We start from the raw sequence: 7,988 nt of genomic DNA, 5'->3' as shown, positions 1-7,988 counted from the left end.
GGGACTAAACCACTACCCAAAGACTATGCATGGACAGACTCATGGTTCCAGCTGCACATTTAGCAGATGATGGCATTGTTGGGCACCAGTGGAAGGGGAAGCCCTTGGTTCTGCCACAACTGGACCCCACAATGTAGGGGAATGTCAGGGTGGGAGTGGGAAGGGGGAAAACCCTTATAGAAGAAACAGAGGAGGATGGGATAGGGGCCTTATGACTGGGAAACCAGAATAGGGAATAAGTTTTGAAATGTAAATAAAAAATATCCAATAAAATAAGATGGTATGGCATATTGGAAAAAAAATAAAGTATCAGTACATTCCCTAAGGGGAGTGTATGTAAGAGCAGGGCCCATATTGTAAGAGTAAAGTGCATGGGAAGGTAATTAGATAGCAGCCTAATGCTTATTCTGCTATATGGTACCAACACTGCAAAATGACACGTAAGCATTGAAAATACTCCTCGTGGTTTTGTTTCTCAGGACTCAGTGTTCAGTATATGTGACCACAGAGACTCAGAACATGTAGGAGGAAGGGCAAAGGGGCACTTTTCAGGTTTGTTGAACCTTAGAGAACAATGGGAATTTGGATCCTTCTCAACTTACTGGTTTTCCTTTAAAGAAAAACACTATAATAAAGTTGATTGCCTCCTACATTTTGCATGTTGCAAACTAGGGCTAACATAGGTTAAAAGCAGTATGTAGAAAGATAATGTTCATCATGAAACCATTAAGTTGCATTCAATATTACCTATGGCTAATTGTGCAAATATAGAATACAAATGTTTAGATTTTTTAAGTAAACTCCCAAATATGATGATTCGTCCCCATATCATGTCAGTTTCCTTCTCTCACTGACTGAACACTTCCTCATTTGGCCCTGAGCCACACTGAGCCCTGAGCTGGATTCCGTCAAACAAGTTATTTAACCTCTTTATTGTGTTGTCCTGTGGATTTCAATCATTGCTACCAGCATCAGTTAATGACTACGGAGGACTTCTGGACTTCTAATAACAGATCCTGAATACTTGGGGACTGATATTGTGATTTCTAACATATTCTATGAACACCTATTGTCTAACTCCTCATCATGGCCACAGCTGTTTTACCAAAAATGGTCAACCTCAGGGAAAGATGAATGATGTTATAAAATATAATACAGAAGAAAGTGCTGAGCTCCTAATGTCTAGTAAACCACCCATATCACATGAAGGACAATCTAGATAAGAACAGTGACTTTTCCTTTAATGCTAAAGAAGGATCAAATTCACTCAGGGAATGAGCATTTACTCTCAGGGGATGACTCATTCATATTCTCTCCCTCCCCCCCTCCCCGCTCCCTTCCTCCCTCCTCACCCTGTCCCACTCCCTTTCTCTCTGCCTCTCCTTCTTTACCTGTCTCTGGTTCCCTGTCTCTCCTCTCTCTCTCAAACTTCTCTTCCACATCTAGATGCTTTATTAAATCTTATGATTATTCTTGTCAAGTTAATTGTCTTTTCCTTGTACCAGAACAACACATCATTCCTAGTACAATACCTATACCTCTGAATTGGACTTTTCTATTTTTAAAGAATATCTTGTTGATTTTGCCACTCATGGTAATCTCAAATCCAGATATTCTCCACCCAAGGATCACTGTCTAATAAACTATCAAGTAGACTGTAGTTTCCACCTCCTTTTTCTGCTCACTTATTGTAGGTGTGTGGTATTATTCCTTGATTCCTGGTCTCTAAAAAACATTCATTAGCCTTTCCCTTCTGAAATTTGTCACGAAATCAACTTGCGTATACTTTGAATTAAAAAAATCACAACAGAATTTTGAATCTTGTTTCTGGAATCTTCAGGTATAAGGGGATATCTCGCCAGATTGACAATTGCGTTTATAATCTGGGTGTGCTGCCTTGTGCTAAATTTGAGCCAGAGACATTATAGTACACAACTGTTAGAACAAAATTTGAGTCCCACAGCATCTTCTTACCTGTTATAGCTTAAGAATAAATCACTTTGCTTTTAAGAGCTTTGAACAATGCCAAACACTTTAAATATGTATGATTATGTTGATGTAGATGAATGTGCATATATATGTGTATATATATTTAAAGATATGACTTCCATTACATCTTCAAATCCCAAATAACATAAATAATGAAAAGTATAAAAATTTTGACCTTCTGAAAAATAACTCAGAATAAAAATTAGGGCACTGTACTGTTTATTTAACATTCATTAGGAACTATGCTGTGCAAAGATATTGAAATGACAGGTTTCAAGTGCTGATATAAAAAAACAGCATCACACACACACACACACACACACACACACACACACACCTTGCACATATGTCCGCATGCACGCACACACATACAACACCACACCACACACCTTCAAGGACTAAAATTGAAAGCTAGTAAATATAGTTTAGGCAAATTAAATTTTTACTAAAGAATCAGAAAATGAGATTATAAATTCAGTGTTATTGAGTACTATAAAAATGTTAAAGAAATTAAAAATATAGGATACATGTAATGTAACACCAGATCTTAATTGAACCTAAAACATAAATGGAGAGAACAAAATATGATGATAAAATGATAATGAATGTATAAAACACTCTTTCCCTCATATTTATTTGCCCCAGCTGATAAATTCTTTTACAAAGGTAGTGAGGACTTAATAAGAGATTTGTTGCACAAAAAGTTAAACACATGTCAGTTGCAGAAATAATAGAGGGGAGGAGTCAACAAGTTTGCTTCATTAGCATTTATTCCCTATGAATCATGTAATAATTAAAGGAAATTTGTAATAGTTTAAAATTTCATATAGGAAACCCCAAGTATACTGAAATATAATTTGTTAAATGGGTATATTTAGTTTACACAGTACTGGAAATGAAATAGAATCACAAAACCTTTATACCTGATACTAAATAAGACACTAAAAGTATCTATATTATTCTACAGAAAATGGCAAAGTGTTGTAAAGGTGGTGAATTTTACTTTTTTTATAAATATTATTAACTTATTCTTTTATCTGTGTACCATCTCTCTTGATCTTACCTACCCCAGTTTCCCACACACTTAACCTGGGAATCTCAAACAAGTCATTATCTAAGTTCAATGTACCTTCACTGACTCATGACCTCCTTGTCCTTGTCATGTTGAGAAGACAGCAGCCTCCAGCCCCTATTTCACTTCTTTCATTTTATCTCTCTTTCTCTGGTTTTTCTGAACCTTACAAGGGATTTATAGATACCTTACTTATGGATGAGCATTGAACATTCAATCTGAGCATTTGGACCAGTTATGAGACATTGCATGTATTGATGCCCACTGCACATAGAAGTTTTTATATCCAAAGTGGAGAACACTAATGTACATGTACAAACATAAATATTTAAAAAACAGTTTGACAGCATGTCCTTAAAAAATCAAACTGCAGTTAGATACTCCCAAACCTTCAGCTCTAACAGCTTCTCAGTCATTTTTTTTACCAAGTTTACATTTCCAGCTATGAATTCTTTTACTCTTGTGGTACAAGGTTCAAAGCTACTATAAATGGAGATTTTTGCTCCCAGAACATTTTTGCAATGATTGCACGAGTATACAAATCCTGCCTGGCAAATAGGCATTACAGCATTCAATATACCTTGCTGGGTAAAACTACTGATAACTTTTCTCCCACAGTAGACTGCACATCATGTTCTAAGACAATGAAAAGTGCCCAGCAGGAAGGAAATTTTCTAGGTCATTTCCAACATGCTTTCTCCATATGCTACAGCCACAATGAAATTTGTCTTCAGATATAGTGTCTTATTCTTTGGTTCAGGGAGACAACCAAGAGCAGTGGAGATATTCTTTATGTTTTAGGATCCCCTCTGGCATCCTTGAGTCATAGGAAAATATCTCACATTTGGCATTGAGTTTTCAGTTATCATCCCATATCTTATGGGTGAAACATTGTCTTCCATGTATGGTACATGTCACTAAAGACTTCTTTCTCATAAATATACCTTTTAAATATTTGATTTGATTTTAATGTCCTTGTCCAGGTATGTAGTTAAGCACATGGATTCAAGTGCCCTCTGAGGCTAAGGCATCAGATTCCTTGATCCTGGACTTACAGGCAGTTTTATGTCACACACATGGGTGGTGGAAACCAAACTTTCATCTGCTATGAGAGCACTATAAGACTTTAACCACTCAGCCTTCTAAATAGCCACTACTACACTTTTAAATTAGTGTGCAATGTAGTAAGGTCTGAAAATGATAGATTTTTATTTTTTTTGATTATTCAAACCTGACACATCCTTATATATCATCATTCTTTTCTGTGCTTAGACTTTTATCCCCTACTTTCATAGCACATGTATTCTATTAATACTCTCACCCCATAAGACCTCTGACCTTCCAATTCTCATAGACTGTTTCTAGCTTTCTAAATTTGACAGATGCTCCAAATTAAATTGCTGAGTCTAAAAAGTTAGAAAAAGATGAAAAGTGGTAATTTTTAATCAAATAATATTGATATATAAATTGAAATATAGCATATTCCATTCAAAAGCCGAAACTAACATGTTGTGTTAAAACTAAGATTGTGTATATAAGTTAAAATTAATTATATATATATATATATATGCAGAGAGAGAGAGAGGCAGAGAGAGAGAGAGAGAGAGAGAGAGAGAGAGAGAGAGAGAGAGAGAGAGAGAGAGCGGGCTTACCATGACATTGACCTTTAAAATGCAGAGTTCTACATTAGCTTAAGAACATTAAAACTGTCTCAGAAAATGAAAGTTAATACATGGAGTCCCATCCCTAGAAACAGAACTGTAAACAAGTAATAAGTACTCAGAGGAGGAGAATTAGCATCTTCCAGGAATGAATTCCCATACAGTTGTACTATGTAGAGCAGTAAGCTCTCAAATCCTATATATACAAACAAAATAGCCTCAGCAAGTTGTGCACTTTATTTAAGATTTATTTTATTTGCTCTACCTTAATAATTTCTTTAATATATGTGTATATACACATATGAATTTAATTTCCAAGTCATCTAGTAACATTTTCTTTACATTTATTTATTTATTTATTTATTTATTTATTTATTTATTTATTTACACATATGCATATCCCCACTTGGTACTTTTTGTAAAAGGCACATTTAGATGCCTTCTGAACCATAAAGAGGTACTTAATGACAAATACACTTGATCTGTAGTTATAGGTGGTTGTGATTTCCCTGAAGTAGATCTTGTGATCTAAATTATGTCCTTTATCAGAATGTTGCATGACCTTAATAACTAAACTAACTTTCTAACTCATAATATATTCAAGTTACCTGTCACTTTTTCTAAGAACTACTGAGGAAGGCCTGTTCAAATGTGTGGTCATTAATTACTTACCTTCTTTAAATTCAATAACAGTTTTCTCAATAATTTTTAGTAGAAATTAATAAAATGTTTTGAAATTTTACCACTTCAGATTCCAACACAGGGATCCTCTGAAACCAGGTTTGAGAAATTCCAATCATCCAGACTACTGATTCTGGGCAGAGTTCTTCATATTTCTATAATTGCTTTCTTATAGGTTAACAAAAACTGCTTCCTCTAATAGTTAGCATATATAATAAAAGGAAAACATATAGCATTTGGAACTTGCCGAAGCAGCCTCAGCCTTTAATGCAAAAACTTGCATCTGAGAGGGAAGGCATGAGGTAGAGATGTAGCAAGATAGCTTCTGCAGAGGTGGTGGTTAGACTTGGTCAGAAGGACAGATGTGGAACCCTTTACCATGCTGTAATCTCAAGAGAAGCACTTGCCCCCGCCAGCGGGAACCAGTTATTTGTGGGGGTAGAGGGGGACCCATACCTGTGGGAGAACGGGTGAGAAACAGGAGCTAGACCAAGCAGTGTCCTTGTCAAGGTCTGTTTCTTGAGAGTAATATACAGCATTTAAAGCTCTGAAGCAGGAATTGAAGCAGGAACTGAAGCTTAGGGCGGGGGGAGTACTGGGAAGTGCACAAGGACATAAGGTGAATCATTAAACCGCAAGATATTCTCCTTAGACAATGAGACAACAGTCTTCCGGGGACATGTTCTCTCTTTAAAAAGGTCAAGCCCTTCTCAGGCTTTGCCTAGTCAAGCAGTCCTGTCCCCAACAAGAAAGCACATAGTTGAGTCTGTCATGGATTCATTCTGGTGCCTCCTTTAGATTTCTGTGGAAGAACCAGAAAATAAGCAAACCCTCCAATCTATCCTATATCCCTGATGTGATAGCAGCATTTTATGTCTCAAACATGCTGAAGATATGAGGATTCCTTGGAAAGAAAATTGAGCTGGAGAGGGCCTTTAATGAGTAGACAAGGTAATAGGAGATTAAAAGGCCTAAAATTCATCATGTACATTATCAAGCTTAAAAGAAAAAATAAATTAATGGGGCTGCAGAAATTATTCAGCTTTTCTTTCAAAGACCATGACTCAAGTCTTAGAATCCATGAGGTGGCTGATTCTAATTAGATAACTAATTCTAGTTACAGGGAATAAAATAATAATGGTGCTGAGGTTACCTAGAAGGGAATGGGGAACAAAAGACATGAGGAAGGATGCCAAGATAAGAGTCTGATCAAGGCAACAATTTTATTTTTTCTTAAGGCTGAATTTATACCATAACGGGGGTAACAGAGGGAGAGGGGAAGTATGAAACATTTAATCAGGCCAAGGACACGGTATTCATGTGGTTAGGGAATTGGCTGATGTTGATAGGATGTTAGAAAGGCCACAGGTTTGTCATATCTATTGGTCAGCAGGATGTTGTTTGTTCAGAAAAGTTGCAGGTCATCACATTGGGTATCTTGACGTCAGATGTATTTCTCAGCAAGGTCACAAGGTCATATCATTATTCATCTTGACCACCATATTTCTATTAGTGTTCTGCAGTTGCCTGGGGATTTTTCATGAACCCAGTCATACTTAACTAGCCATAATAATAGCTTCAATATTGGAGGGTTTCAAGACATCGCTTCCAGCATCTCCCCCTTTCTTATAATCAAGTGAAAAGGTGACCAAATGGCTGTGCTGTCCTGGAATGAGCCCCTCAGGAACTGCTTCTGTCTTAGGTTGGAGTGATATTTGTCACATGGCCAAGAGAACCTTGTGGCCAGGGTCTGTCATGGGATAAGGCAGCAGCTAATGGGAGCCTTCCTGTCTTAGGACCTTTATTCATGTATATATCACTCTCTTACCCATCATTGACTGTCCAGTTCAGCACACAGGGGTGACAATTCATTGACTTTTCAGCAAAAGCATCAGGACATCAGGTAGAAAAGAATGTTGGCCTCATTTGGCTGAAGGACAAAAGTGTCCTTGCCTGGGATAGGAGATGTGTAGGTGAGCTTGACCCTCATCAAAGGCATCCTCAATAGTTAGCCTATGATAATATACCTGAATAGGTTTTGCTGCCATATTATCTACCTGTTGTTTAATAAAGCTGGTCAAATGATTAAATGTCCAATGGCCAAAAGATATAAGCAAAAGAAAGCCTATCAGGGGGTCCAACAGAGAGGGAAGCAGGGTGGAAAACCAAGGGGAGGTGGCAAACCAATTTTGATACCAGTTCTCAGCTTTTCCTCTTTGTTGTTTTCTCTTTTCTAATCATTTTATGACCTTTTTCATGCTCTGTTTAACCATATTCTAACACACATGAAGTATCCATACACTGCCTTTCTCTTACAAACCAGAATTCAGTGTGATTGCTCAAAGTTGGGAAATTAAAAGTCAAAAGCCAATCAGGAAGAAGTACATTTGTTAACATGTATGGTTTATGTAAAAGAGGGACCAGACAATTGTTCTTTCTGATTAACCTCTGCCCCTTAAAGACAGTATGGTTCAAAATTAAAATAGTCAGATATACTTAAAACTCTGCTCTCTTTTAGATAGATGTGGAAATTTAAAAATTGAGTGAATTTATATGATTGTAAATGTTTACCATGAACTACCATA

This window comes from Rattus norvegicus, chromosome 8 (genome assembly GCF_021556685.1).
Source record: "Rattus norvegicus strain SHRSP/BbbUtx chromosome 8, alternate assembly SHRSP_T2T, whole genome shotgun sequence".
Lineage (NCBI taxonomy): Eukaryota > Metazoa > Chordata > Mammalia > Rodentia > Muridae > Rattus > Rattus norvegicus.
This window is presented reverse-complemented; position numbering follows the sequence as displayed.